This window comes from Setaria viridis, chromosome 5, assembly GCF_005286985.2.
Source record: "Setaria viridis chromosome 5, Setaria_viridis_v4.0, whole genome shotgun sequence".
Taxonomy (NCBI): Eukaryota; Viridiplantae; Streptophyta; class Magnoliopsida; order Poales; family Poaceae; genus Setaria; species Setaria viridis.
This window is the reverse complement of record NC_048267.2, coordinates 23035158-23049826: the sequence shown is the minus strand read 5'-3', so window position 1 is coordinate 23049826 and position 14669 is coordinate 23035158. Positions and strand designations below refer to the sequence as shown.

The 14669-nt window shown below is 42.7% G+C and overlaps 2 pseudogenes; both read left to right on the top strand.

Moving 5' to 3' along the window:
• Nucleotides 1-3112: 3112 nt before the first annotated feature.
• On the top strand, nucleotides 3113-6618 carry LOC117856766 (uncharacterized; annotated as a pseudogene).
• Nucleotides 4848-5356, top strand: LOC140222836 (uncharacterized; annotated as a pseudogene).
• Nucleotides 6619-14669: the final 8051 nt, after the last annotated feature.

The following is a 14669-nucleotide window of genomic DNA, read 5'->3' as shown; positions in this document are numbered from 1 at the left end:
GTAGAAATGCCGGCTAGCTATGAAATAAAATCAGAAATCCTTACTCCTTTGTGATTCTGATGTGTCCTCAAGCTCTTGCAGACTTACAGACTTACAGTACATTCATTTTATCATAAGCTCTCTGTTCTAATCTAAAGTAGGTAGCTTTGACCCTTGTTTTTCTAAGCCGGAATGCAGATTTCACAATTTCTAACTGATGAAGTCCTTTCCGTATGTTGATAACTTTGCATTCAACTGCATTCTACTGAACTTTCAATCTAAATCACAGCTGTGTAGAGTACATATTTATCTTAGTTTGGTTCTAGTTCATTAGAACAGAAGCGACATGCATGGTAAATTGGTAATGCAATTTGTAGTACACGATAAGTTAACTAGTAATGTCCTTTTGTTAATTCTGTATAGTACAAATGCTTATACTGAACCACATTTTCAAGGAAAATCTTGAGTTCTTTTCACACTTTTTAGAACAAATGACAAGTGGGGACACCATGACTGTGTCGAAATTGCACATGGTGTCAAAACGGAAAATTTGAAGGGGCCAACATCTGGTATTTCGTTCTGGGGTGGTAAATCGAACTCCATCCATAGTTGAGGCGACAAATAGATTTCTTTTTCATAAAGTGATTGAAAAACAAAAAAGGAAAAAAAATGTAGGGAATGGTCACTGGTCTATTGGCCCGTATCATATGGACTTGTTGGCCCAACCAAATGCGGCTCAACCAATATTGCAGCTGCTAACAAAACTGCTAGTTGAACATCTCTCTTTACATTCTGGGCCGTTCGGTTTCCTCAGAATGGCCCGGAATGAGGCCCGTTCCGGGTGGTTTGGAGTGGCCCGATTCGAAGCCAGCTTGCATTGAAAAAGCTGTTTGTTTTGGCCCGGCTTGGAAAGAAAACCGGCCTGGATTGGACTCCTCCCACACTCCACGGCCCGGATCACAACCCTACCTCCTCACCCTTGGAACGAATCCACGAGCGCTGAGGCGAGACGCGGGGACGCGAGGGCTCCGCTGGCGGCGCACGAGGTGACGAGGCAGCGGCGAGAAGTCGCGGCGCGAGGTGACGGCGTGGTGGCATGGCACATCCCCAACGGCGACCGGCTCCCGTCCAGCCTTCACCCTCTCCGCCGCCTTCTCACCGGTAAGCGCCTCCCTCTCTTCCTTCCCCTCTCCCATCCTCGCGTTCTTGTTCTTCATAGCCAGAAGTTTCCCTTGTTGCGCTTCTTTGGTTGGTGGGCGTGTCGCTATTTTGCATTGGCGATTTGGTTGGTGGGCGAGGTTCGTATGGATTCGCCGATCTATGTGGCCAGGCCGGGCTGGCCGGTTCTTGTTTGCTGTGGGCGAGGTTCATTAGAGCAGGGGTACCAGCTTGGGGTACCAGCCTGACAGCATCAGCACAAATGATTCAACTTCACACATCAACCCAAACTATATCAGCTTTTATCTCAACCTCCTACTCTAGACTTCTTTATTGCACCCTGATGATGGTTGAAGCTCTGTTGCTCATCCCCAAATGACATTGTGTCCATCATGTCTAATTCCCATTCTCAACAAACTTTGAGTTCCTGCATAAATGATATAAATGAAGAATATCAATGATCCTGTTCTTTGAGAACATTAATTTCAAATGCTATATTGTTCCTTGTCTTCCTCAAGGCCCAGCAGACTTTCTAAACCAAATATGATGAGTTCAATTTTTACTACAAAACCTTGAGCCAACCAGTTATTTGTGTCTTGATGAGATCATAAATAAAACCAGCGTACACACCGCCAACCAACTGCATCTCCGATAAGTTTTATGTAAAAAAGAGTTTTTTTTTGGCATTTGCATTTGCATTTGCTAACGCTGCTTGCAATGTTTAGAGCCTGCCTGGACTTGGTTTTACCTAGAAAAAGTACCATATCGGAATCTCAACATTGAGAGGTGATTTTGCATTGAAGATACCATGCATTCACAAATTAGGGATACTCCCATGAATTAGGACTGCATACGTAGGTATTGGAGTACAAAAGCCCTGTCTTGTAGCAAGAGTACCATCCTGAATTTTTGGAGGGGAAAATAATCAAGTCTCAACTTCTCATATAGAACTTTCTGTCTTGGAATTAGTTTATGCATTTTTCCCTGAGTTGCTTCTGTTGCCATAATAGTGAACATTCCTGTAATGGCAACTCACGTGTATATTTAGTTCAGCAAGGGATTGGTTTATATACATGCATCTCCTTTTCTGGGCTGTGTCTTCTCAGGCCTCAGGATACAATTTGATTGATATGGTTATTTTCGATGCGGTAGGTTGTGATTCTGTGTGAGGTTTGTTGTCTCTTGACAATGATTGGGCATCACACTATTTAGTTCATAATTGATTCTGATTGTTTGTTGTAGATTTCTTTCAAGTCAAAAGATTAGGTAGGTCAAAACATTACTTGTTTCCTATTCTCTGTTGTGGTCACCAACCCATTGTTTTGGCTCTCTTTGTTGCTTTCCCTTTGATCCTCGTTTGGTCTTGTTACTTAACTCCAGGTTGTGATCTTGGTGCTGTTAACTGTCATTGTTTCTTGCGAGTTGCAATAACCGTGCAATGTATTGTGTTTATTGTCACGATCAAGGGTGGCAAGGGTGTTTATCCAATGGGTTTTTTTTAACAAGGGTGTTCCGCAGTCTAGGGGCCTCCTGATACTCCCATCCTTCCAACGTTTGGCCATTCTCTTTTACATTTGTTGGAGAAGCATGGCACATGCCATGGCAGATGTCAAATGCTAGCTTCCCAGCAAAGAGAGGAGAGTTCCTCTGACCCAAAACTATACCATGGCAGATGTCAACGTTTATGTTTTTACTAGTCGTTTGGCATATTTGGCGCCTGACAGAAGATGTCTATCAAAGTCATTTGATATCAAGGTTTGAGAATTAATTAGGGGTGCCACATTTACTAACAGATGTTATGTTCAGCCTTGATCTTCGAAGGGATTGCATACTTGGTTAGCTATGCGATGCAGAGTACATCTGATAGAGCGCTAATTATGATTTTGTGCTGAACTCTTAAACAATAACATATTTTGCATTAAACAATATACCCTTTTCTTATTTCTTGTAGATCTCTCCAGCACCAATTAGAGTTGGGGAAGGTGAACCTCCACCTTCCTGGGATCCGGTACGAACTCTAGGAGGTACTTAATTCTGTCTACGTTTAAGCCTTTCATTTTTTCTATTTAACTTGTTCAGCCATTCATTTTTTCTATTGCAATGAGTAAAATTATCATATTTAGCCTTCCATTTTATCTATTTAGCTTCTATATGAAAGTGCATTTAGCCCCCTAAGTGGATTTTGGTGTTGATGACATGCATGATTAAGGGACTAATGACTTTATCGAGTGATTGACATGTTTAAATTCTAAAAAAGTGCAAAAGTGTAAGAAAAGAACCCCAATTTCAAATAAAGAATGGTGTTGAGCTTAAAAGAAAACTTTTCTATAATTTCTAATTTTGAAATTGAGTATAGCAACACCTATTATAAACGGGGATGCAGATGGATAGCTTGAAGATATTAAAGTGCTTATTTGAGATGCTAACCACCCATTGAGAGACACAATTCACTCACTTGCATACTTATTTTCTCACAATTGCTGTGAGTGTTGGAAGTTCCGACAAGGGGGTCGGAAGTTCCGACACCGGCCGGAAGTTTTCAGAAACCTCTAACCGGGGATGCTCAGTGGATTTAATTTGACACTGTTGGAAGTTTCGACCTTGTGTTGGAAGTTTCGATAATATGCACCGGAAGTTTCTTATACCTTCCGAAAGGAGGTTCCTAGCCATTTTAGTTTAACTATGTCAGAAGTTCCGATCCTGTGTCAGAAGTTCCGACAAGCACATAATAGCATTGTAACAGCTAGTTTTTAGGGCTCAGGTATAAATACCCCCTCAGCCCTCTCCTTCATTGCTGCTGACCTAACTCGAGCAACACACCCTATAGACATTCAATACACCTCCCACTCCCTCTTTGAGCTAAATCCTTGAGAGTTTGAGCTAGGGATTGGGTGAGAGCAAGATTGGAGGTGTGAGACTTGAAGCTTTGAGTGTGAGGTTCAACAAGTTCATCTCAAGAGCACTTGAAGCATCTTCGGCCTTCAATTCGCATTTGTTACTCTTGAAGCTTGCTTCTAGACGGTTAGGTGTCACCTGTTTGAGCACCCTCTTTGTGTGGTGGGCCCGGGAACATTTGTATCACCCCATCATTTGTGGATTCATAGTAAGTAACTCAATCCTCCTTTGTGGTTGATTGAGAGAGGTAAAGAGTTAGTGAGGACCCGGCTCTTTGTGAGCTCCTCAACAGAGACGTAGCTTCCTTTTGTGGAAGTGAACTTTGGTAAATAAATCCTTTGTCTCATGTGCTTGTTGTGTTCATTGAGTTCATATTGACCTAGAAGCTTGATTTGAGTTGATCTATAAATTTGTGAAGTTCCTTGTATATCTATCAGCTGTAGTAGTCTCTACTCATCATTTATCATCTTTTGATTCAAACAGAATTGGCAGATTAAAGTTTAATTTTGAATTTTGTTCAGCTCACTTCCTGCCGTCGGAAGTTTCACCCCTGTACCGAAAGTTCCGATCCATCGAAAGTTCTAGCACAGTGTCAGAAGTTACGACGTATCTAATACCGCTGCGAGTTATTCAGGAAAATTTTATAGTGAGCCTATTCACCCCCCTCTAGGCATCACAAGATCCTTTCACTATCTGATTTTAAATTTATATGCTTTAGTTTTGCAATGAGTATCTCTTTGCGAGATCGTATTAGAAAGAGGAGGGAGGAAGAAGATGATGTCATGATGATGTTTCTATTCCCTACCTTATATTTAATGGGTTCTGCTAGAGAAGGAGGAGTAAAGAAGAAACGTCATACATCTGTAGAAATAAGAGAGGTTAAGGTTCGTCAACTCCTTAAGGAACATGTCAAGAACTGTCAAGTTACATTTAGGATGGAACCCCACATCTTCAAAGAGGTGGAGACTTATCTTGTAAGGAAAAGGCTCGTTGTTGATACAAGGATTACGGTGAAGGAGAAGTTGGATTTCTTCCTATACATGTTAAGTCGCAATGCCTCATATGAGGATCTCGTAGTGACCTTTGGGCACAACAACGACACCTTCCATCATCACATCAACCACTTCTTCAAGAAGGTCATTCCCACACTTTCTCACCATTTCCTCCAGTCCCCGATCCTAATCAAGTGCATCTGAAAATCCAAGATAATTCTAGATACTATCCGTTCTTCAAGAACTGTCTCGGTGCCATTGATGAAACTCATATTCCTATTTCCAGATCCCTGAGAAGCATTCTCCTTTTAGTAATAGGAAGGGCACACTAAGCATAAACGTGATGGTGGCATGTGATTTCGATCTCAACATCACTTTTATTTCTAGTGGATGGGAGGGATCAGCTACAGATTCCAGAGTGCTAAGATCAACTATGAGCAAGGGCTTCCAGGTACCTCCAGGCAAATTCTATCTAGTTGATGGAGGGTATGCAAATACTCCATCTTTTCTCGCTCCATATCGAGAGGTTCGATACCATTTGAAATAATTTGGAGCTGGACATCGAAGACCACAAAACTCAAAGGAGCTCTTCAACCACCACCACACACTACTGAGGAACCATGTGGAAAGGACTTTGGGGGTGCTTAAGAAGCGCTTCCCCATTCTCAAAGTTGCCACATTCCAAACGTTGGAAAATCAAGTGAAAATACCTGTAGCTACTGCCATCTTCCACAATCTAATCCGATTACTTCATGGAGATGAGGAATGGTTGGATCATCAGTCGGATAATATCGATCCAACACACTTTGTTTCTCTACCCAATGGTGATCAACTCAATGACCCAGGTACTGCACAAAGCAATGCTTTGAGAGATACCATCGCTCAAGAAATGTGGGTTCAGTACCAGCAACATGTAAATTAGTCTTCATGAATAAGTTTTAATAAGTTAATTAGTTAATAAGCTATTTTATGGTTGTAATGAGTTAATAAGCTTGTATCATGAATAAGTTGATGAATAAAGTTTTTCTGTGAAAGCGATGGTTGGAAAAGGCTCCCCAAAGCTCAATGTGATTGCAAGGGGGTCGCCGAAATTGCGTCGGTTCCTGCCTACAGCAAGTGCTACTAAAAAGAAGCTTTCTCCTAAATGCAGTGGGGCAAAGAGGAGTGGAGGTTCATCAAGAGGTATGGTGTTTAATGTTTCTTCATGCTTTCTTGTCAATTTTGTATTATTGATGCTATGAAATTTCTATTACTAATGTTTGACCATTGTTAATGTAGTAAAATAAAGAGCGGATTGGAACCCAACTCTTGAGAATCCCTTGTTGAAATTCTCCATGAGTATAAAGATAGTGGCTATAGAAGTGATAATGGTTGGAACACTGAAGGATGGAACAAGATGGTGAAGGAGTTCCATCTGAGAAATAAGTCTGTCTCGTACACAAAGGTATAGATTCAAGATAAAGAAGGTCAGCTTAAGAGAGACTACAAAATGCTCAAAGCGGCTAGAATGCAAAGTGGGTTAAAATGGAATGAAAAAAAAAATATGGTTGAAGGATGACAAGCAATGTGGGAGAATCTCATGGTGGTAAGTTAATTTCTTGAAGTAATTCTATGGATAACCTCACAGTGATAACTTAGTTTTTGATCAATGTTTTCTTCAAATGTGCAGACTTTCTTCAAAATCAAGAAGTTTCAAAACAACAGTACTTAGCGAAGTCTGCCTACGACACTCTGTTTATTGGGTCTACTTAGTTTGGACCCTGTGATAGGATTTGGAAAAGTTGGGCCCTGGGCAAGTGCAAATTCTTCTTGTGGTTGGCTGCACACAACAGATGCTGGACAACAGATCGTCTATCCAGAAGGGGTCTCCCACATCCTGATCGGTGTCCCCTTTGCAACCAAGAGGATGGAACAATAAATCACTTGCTTGTCTCATGTGTTTTTACTCAGCAAGTCTAGTTCAGGCTGCTTCAAATGGTGGGCTTGCAAATTCTTACCCCACAACAGGATGTAACTTCTTTTGATGACTGGTGGGAAAAAGCAAGTGAGAGAGTTTCAAGTCAGGTCAGAAAAGGGCTAAATTCTATCATCATTCTAGGTGCATGGACTGTTTGGAACCATCGTAACTGGTGTGTGTTTGATGGTCTTTGCCCTGATTTGAATGGAGTTCACGAAGTCATAAGAGAAGAGCTACGTCTTTGGGCCATGGCAGGGGCTAGAGGAATTTCCTTTCTCCTCGCCCTAGTGCCCTTACAAGAGCAGCCTGGATCTGGATCTGGTTTAGGTTTTGTGTTGATAGGAAAGTATAGTTCCTATTTTTGCTAGGGGCTTTCTGCACAGGTTTGCCCTTTTTCATAACGTGTGCTGTAACTTTGGGGTTTTCTTTAAACCCTACTCTTCTTAATATATTGATACACAGCTCTCCTGCGTGTTTGAAAAAAAATACTGTCACATTCATCAAGTTCTAAGAGTAATACCAATAAAATATATCTCATCACATCTGTCGCGTTAATCAATTTCTAAGAATAATAGCAAAAAATATACCTCATGGGATCGGGGAGCCCCATTTCCATCTGTACACTTAAGCCGAAGTTCTCTTTATTTTGTGATGAAAGAAGTCAAATAGACAAAATTATGTTAGTGGTACGAAAAATGAACTGGCAAACAAAAGTGATACTATTGATGAAAATTTCTGTTTGTTCATATGTCGCCGGAGTTGCGGGGTCATAGAATGTAGATATCTTAACTATGGTAACTGATTCTGTACTGTTGAGGCCCTGTTTGGGAGAGGGGGGCTAAAGTTTAGCACCCCCACTTTAGCTCATTTTAGCCCCCAAGCTTCCCAAACAGGTGGGCTAAATTTGGTGGGCTAAACTTTAGCCCCCCACTAATCCTTTAGCCCCTGAAGGGTAGCTAAAATGGACTAAAACTCTTCCCGCACCCCGTTTTCCTCGAATACCCCTCCCCTACCCCGACCCCCGCGCGCCCCCCTCGCACAGACGCCTTCCCCTTCTCCTCCGCGCTGCCCAGATCTAGAGCTCTCCGGCGCCGCCACCCCGTCCCCGCACTCCTCCACCGCGAGCCCCTCCGCAAAATCCTCGTCGGCCCCGTCCATCTCCCTCCCTCCGTCGCCGCTGTCCATCTCCCTCCGTCCCTGCCCGAGATCTGGATCGAGCCGCCCCCGCGCCGCCACCTCCTTCCCGCAGTCCTCCACCGCCACTCCCTCCTCAAACTCGTCGCCGCCGCCGTCCATCTCCCTCCCTCCGTCGCCGCCGTCCATCTCCCTCCGTCCCTGCCCGAGATCCGGATCGAGCCCCCCCCCCCCCCCCGCGCCGCCACCTCCTTCCCGCAGTCCTCCACCGCCACTCCCTCCGCAAACTCCTCGCCGCCGTCATCCATCTCTCTCCCTTCCTCGCCGCCGTCCATCTGCCTCCATCTTCGCCCGAGATCCGGATCAGGACGCCCTCGCGCCGCCACCTCCTCCCCGCACTACTCCACCACGACTCCCTCCTTAAATTCGTCGCCGCCGCCTTCCATCTCCCTCCAACTGTCCCCGCCGTCCATCTTCCGCAGTCGCGCTGCCACCTTCTCCAGCACATCCTGTCATGGACCCCCACGGCAACGACCACCTATCCCAGCCGGAGGACGTGCTCGCCGGCAACGCCATCGACTTTTTATCCCAAGCGGAGTCCTGCCCAGGTCCTCGAGCCGGGCTCCAGGCGTTGGACCTCAACTCCCAGGCGGAGGAGTACGCGGACATCGCCACGTACTCCGACATCCTCCGCGGAGTTCCTCCAGGCCGCAGCAGCCGTTTCCTTGGCATGCGCATGGTCCGCAACGGCGCAGGAGGAAGCACAGGCGGTGGTGGATCCGTTGCAGGCAGAGGTTCCGTCGGCGGTGGAAGCAGAGGTGGAGGCGCGGGGGGGGGGGGGAGCAGAGGTGGTGCCGCTCCTGGTAGCAGGGGGGGTGGCGCTGGAGGAAGCAGAGGAGGCGCTGCTGCTGGGAGCAGAGGAGTCAGCGGTGTTGGGAGCAGAGGAGGCGGTCGTGGGAGCAGAGGTGGCGGTCGTGGGAGCAGAGGTGGCGCTGGACGTGGTGGCTTGGCCGGTGGTGCATCCGGCAGGGGCACCGGCAGCCGTGGACCAACAAGGTCCTTGTTCACTACACCTTCCTCTGCTGGAGCATCTGGAAGTCGACGTCGACGAAGATGCCCGGCAAACGATGAAGGCTTCTATGAATTTGAGGGTGCAAATGATGGAGAGGTTGCTCCAGGCGTTGAAACAGTTTTTCCAGGCAGCAAGGTATGAATTCCTAAATCCATATGACTCAATTCTGTTGCTTGTATTGATGTTTGGATTGGCAGTAACAATGTTTGAGTATGGATGTTTTGTTCATTACAATTCCAATTGTTTGGCTCCTGTACGGTTGTATGTGTAGGTTGTATAGATATGGAGTTTGCTTCTGTATGTTGAATGAGACTTGACATGGTGAATTAATATGCATGGATTAAGTTTGAGTATGAATGTATAAGGCTCTAAGATGTAGAATTGCAGCCTGGAATTAATTTGTTGACTGCTTGTTCAATAGGTTATCTTCCAGTACTATGAATGAATGTTGTTACTATAGATAATGTAGGATGTTGACACTTTGAAATGTGTTGTCCTGATTGTCCAAAATCTTGTCATTTGTTACATGAACTAGATAAATCATGACAAGGCTTTTTGGTCAGAAGCACATACACAACTGTTGTGTGATCTGTGTGTTGAGCAAGTTAGAGCAGGAAATTGTCATAAGGGTAGCATGTCAGCTAGAGGATACAAGATTATTCAAGAAAAATATTATCAGCAGACTGGGTTAAAGCATGAAAGGAGGCAGTTAAGAAATAGGATTGGAGGGTTGAAAATACTCTATGTTTTCTGGAGGTCTTTGTGGACAAACAGTGGGTTGGGCAGGGATGAAGATGGAAATGTGGTAGCATCAGAAGAATGGTGGGACACAAACTGCCAGGTAAGTTTATAATTGTGAGTTTCTGTTCATGAAAAATGAGGACAAGGAACAGAGGTAGGTAACATCAACTTCATTTGCAGGGGAGAAAATGGGAGTGCAAAAAATTGAAATATGGTGCACCAGAATACATTGACCAGCTTGAGGAGATCTTCCATGAGTGTGCTGTAGATGGATCTACTGCATTCAATCCTCTAGAAGACAAAGAAGAAGAAGAAGAAGAAGAAGAAGAAGAAGAAGAAGAAGAAGAAGAAGAAGAAGAAGAAGAACAAGAACAAGAAGAAGGACAACAAGAGCAAGAAAAAGAACCAACAGCTCCTTATGTTGACAACCCTGTTAGCATCAGTACAAGAAAGAGATTGAGCAGTAATTCTTCAAAATCAACAGCAACTAGCCCAGGGAAAAAATCAAAGAGTCCAATTGTTCAAGCACTTGACAGTTTTGTCTCCAAATGGTCACAAGCTGATGCAAAATAGCAGCTATTGATGAAGAGACAAGTTGACAAAGAGGTTAAGGAAAGAGAAGAGATCAAGAAGTGTCAACAGCTAGCTATACAATGTGCAGTATCTCCAAGCAGCATGGAGTTCTTTGCTTCCCTGTCCTGTTTTGAAGTTGGTGCAAGAAGGGAGTTCTTCATGAACATTCCAACAGATGAAGCAAGGTTCCTGTTCCTGGAGAGATGGTGTGAGAAACAGATGAAATGAGGGTTTTCTAGGATAGGATGCTAGTGTAGTGCATGTGTTATGATGAACTTGTGGCTTGTTTGAACTTAAGTACTTTCTTGCTTGAATTTAGGATGTTGATGGTTGAATGCTTCAAGTGAACTGCTTATGTTGACTTAAGTACTGAATTGTGTGAACTTGTGTGATATTTGGTTTTATTGAATTGAAAATCAGTGAGGTGCTTATGTGTGAATGGTTCAATTAACTTCATTTGCAAGTGAGGTGCTGGTGGAGTGCAAGTGAGGTGCTGGTGAATGGTTCAGTTAACTTGAATTAACTATGATGGATATGAACAGTGTATTTTGATATTAACATTGGTGACATTTTTTTTCATTATTTAGGATGCCAGTTCCTCAACAGAGTACTCAAGTGGTGATGAAGATAACTACGTAATGGACGATTCTGGTATTCAAGATGAAACATTGGAGATGATAATGAATTATCGTAAGAGGAACCGCGATGTTGCCTTTTTCATGTTTGCAGTTGGTATGTATGCTGAAACTTACCTAAATAGAGGTCCAAGAAGGGTTCCAACAGTGATGGGTTTAGAGTGGGTCAATGACACACTGTCCAATGTGACATCATGCTATAACATGTTTAGGATGAGTGCTCAATTGTTTTATCTACTACATGACACACTAGTAGACAGCTATGGGTTGATGGGAAGTAGAGATATGTCAACATTGGAGGCACTAGGAATGTTTATATGGATTATCGGTGCACCACAATCACTTAGGCAAGTTGAGGACCGGTTTGTTAGGTCATTGGAAACGATAAGCCGTACGTTCGATAGAGTTTTATGCAGTGTTCTCAAACTAGCAAAAGCAAATATTAGGCCAGTGGACCCAGAATTTAAGTCAGTGCACCCAAGATTAAAACAACAACGGTTTGCTCCATACTTCAACAATTGTATTGGAGCTTTAGATGGGACACATATACCTGTTGTGGTTAAAAGCGATAAGGTTGTTCAGCATACAGGAAGACATGGATATACATCTCAAAATGTCCTAGCTATTTGTGACTTCGACATGAGGTTTACTTTTGTCGTTACCGGATGGCCTGGATCGGTCCATGACATGAGAGTGTTAAGTGATGCCTGGGAAAAATATGAAGAAACCTTTCCTCATCCTCCGGCAGGTAAAGTAGTGTATGTACGATATTATCTAAATTAAAATATAGTTATTGTAGCTAACAATTTCGTATTGAATTTGTAGGCAAGTTTTATCTGGTAGACTCGGGGTATCCAAACCGTCCCGGGTACTTGGCTCCATATAGGGGTACAAAGTACCACTTACCCGAATTTCGTAACGGACCAATGCCTAAAGGTATGAAGGAGACATTTAATTATGCACATTCGTCTCTTAGAAACGTTATCGAGAGATCCTTTGGAGTATTGAAAATGAAGTGGCGGATATTGATGGGTATACCTAGTTTTCCAATGAAGAAGCAAAGCAAAATTATTGTTGCTTGCATGGCTATTCACAACTTCATTAGAGAGAATGGTATTGACGATAGGGAATTTGAATTGTGTGATCGTGATGAAAATTTTGTTCCAACAACTGGAGGTTCAAACTGTGAAGGGGATACGACGAACACACAAGGAGACGAAGACATAAACATGAATGTTTTTCGTGATCAATTGGCAACTGCATTGTACAATAGGTCGTAAATTATTTGTCTTGGGGATGTACAGATAATATACTTTTTATGTATTTTCGTGGTATTTTTAACTTTGTAATAAATATGAATTTTGCTTCTCTATTTGCACCACGGTTCAAAAAAAAAACGCAGGCCAACTGGCCCAAGCAGCGCTTGCAAATGGCGGGAGGGGCATGCAAACAGGGCGCCATGCTACCATGCATGCAAGCGTGGCCGGCGCATGCAGCTTGCATGCAGGCGCGCCGGCGCATGCAACTGGGAGGCAAAAATGGCGGGAGGCGCCTTAAACGAAGGGTATTAGGGTCTTTTTGGCAGAACATGTGCTAAGTTTTAGTTCACCTGCCAAACACCCTCAAAGGCTAAAATTTAGCACTCCATTTGGGGGGCTAAAATTTAGTCCAAAGACTAAACTTTAGCCCCCCTCTCCCAAACAGGGCCTTAAAGCGTTTGAGAGGTTCCTATATGTAAACAGGCTTCTGGCATGAACCTCACACCCATGGCAGTCATGCGCTCCTGAATCCATTAGGAGCCACTTATGTGATATGTACGCTGACCTGCTGAAAGGTTAATTCACTGTAGTGTTTTGATATGCATGGTACCGTGTACTTGCTGAATAATTGACCTGTACGAATACAGGCCCAGAATTCGATTGTGCACTATATAGCTAAAACTAATCATGAGATTCATAGACAAGCTATTGCTTCTTTATTTATTTCATCTCCCTTTATTCTGTTGCCAGGAGATAGTGGATTGGTTCAAGTTTCTTGCAGCTCATATTGCAAATTTGGGTCGTGGAGGAGACCAAATGCCATCCCATCATCTTTGTGCTCATGAGGGAGAAGTTGTCTACTGGGAGAGTGTGCTTCGGAAATCAATGCGTAATATTTGGCCAGTTCTCATTTTGTTAATGGGAATGGTAGGGGTAGGTTTGTTTAAAAGGACTTAATTAGTCATCTGCTTAAGTATACTTCCTCATGTAGTTTGTCACACACATTTGACTTCATCTCTATTGTGAACAAGGTGCCATTGCTTATTTGTTTATTGGAATTTGCGCGGACATTTTACTTCACTCTATACTTAATAATTATTCAATTCGGCTGAATTATCTTTTTATCTCAAAGGATGCATGTGCTTGAATCTGCATTATTCAATTATGCAACCCCATCTGCATAAAAAGGTAGCAGAGGTTTAATCACAAGGTAGGCATTCCCAATTGGCTGAAGAATATTCTTAAAAAGGTAAGAAATGTACTCCGTCCATTTTAAATTGTAGGTTGTTTAGCTTTTATAGGTTCATAGATGTTTATATGCATCTAGACATACACTTATATTTAGATGCATATCAACAACTATACATCTAGAAAAGACAAAACGACCTACAATTTGGGACGGATGGAGTAGCAGTCATGCCTTTTGCATGAAACATATGCGGTTTTTACTGCCTAAGAGAAATAATAAGATGTCACGCAATCTTAGAAATTTTTTTAACAAAAGACAAATGGAAGGTTCATCAATAGTTTGTAAACAAAGAGTGCCCCGAGTCAATTCACAAACAGTATGCAGCTTTTGCTTTTTCCGACAAATTGTTTTTCGCATTTTGCTGTTTGCAGCTCTCTGAAGTCTTAAGATAATCCCATTTCTGTTTCAATGTCTCATGAAGAAAAGGGAGCCTTGATGTTGTAAGAGATGTCAATTTCCCATTAAGAATTATTAGTGTTTTAATTTGCTGTACGAACTGATGGTGGTCTTGGTGGTGCCTAAGAGATAAATTGACCAAAGAAGAAACAAATCAAATACGCTGCACAACTGGCAAGATGAATTGACTAAAGATCATGAGAAGCATCCACAATAATATATGAAGTTCTCTGACAATATTATCAGACTTGCTTTGTATCAAAAAATATTTTCATATAGGAAGGGAAAAATTGACTGATTCAAATCACAGAAAAGAACAAAAACCTTCTCATAAATATGTTACGATTATGTGTGGCTATGGCTAGCAAGTAAACTAATAATGCCTTAGCAAAAACAAAACAATGGAAAATGACACCAGAAAGAAGATCGAACAACACAAGATACAGCTCTGTTCGCATAATAATCTAACAGAAGCTATATCTACGCAAACTATATTTAAAATGGATAAAGGGACGACAATACTTAAAAACAAATATATCATGAATATTTTCACAGCATATTCAGTAAGTCATACAGCCTTCATACGGCTGACTCAGCAAAAAAAGAACAAGAAGCAGTATTTTCGTATC